The sequence below is a fragment of the Psammomys obesus genome, unplaced genomic scaffold, assembly GCF_907164565.1.
Source record: "Psammomys obesus unplaced genomic scaffold, mPsaObe1.curated_primary_1811, whole genome shotgun sequence".
NCBI classification, from domain to species: domain Eukaryota; kingdom Metazoa; phylum Chordata; class Mammalia; order Rodentia; family Muridae; genus Psammomys; species Psammomys obesus.
In genome coordinates, this window is record NW_026596057.1 from 5,432,025 (window position 1) to 5,432,561 (window position 537).

A 537-nucleotide genomic window follows, 5' to 3' on the forward strand; every position below is an offset into this window, starting at 1 on the left:
AGCTTTTCAAGAGTGTGTGGGTGACTTGACTGTCTAACTTCTACAAGCTGCAGCGTCTCATCTGTGAATCGCAGAGGGGAATTCAGCCTACTGCATCATATCGCTTGAAGAACGAAACAGGTTAATAATCTTCAGTGTTTAGCACAGAGTCCCACACCCTGTGTGGTTATGATAAATCCGGAGCCATCGGATGCTGTAGAGAGAGTGTAGGATGATATAGACACGGGCATACTTATCTAAGAGAATTTATAAGACGGTCAGTACACAATGGTTAAGTGGTTTTCCTCTGAGAAGTGTGATTTGGATAAATGTTACTTCAAAACAAAACAAACAAAACTTTTCTAGGACTGGAGAGATGGCTCATGATTAAGAGCACTTGTTACACTTGCAGAGGACCTGACTTTGATTTCCGGCATCCAGGTGAAGTAGTCCATATCATTGGTAATTTCAGTGCCAGGGAATCTTCACCTACATACATACATTTCACACAACACACACACACACACACACACACACACACACACACACACACACACA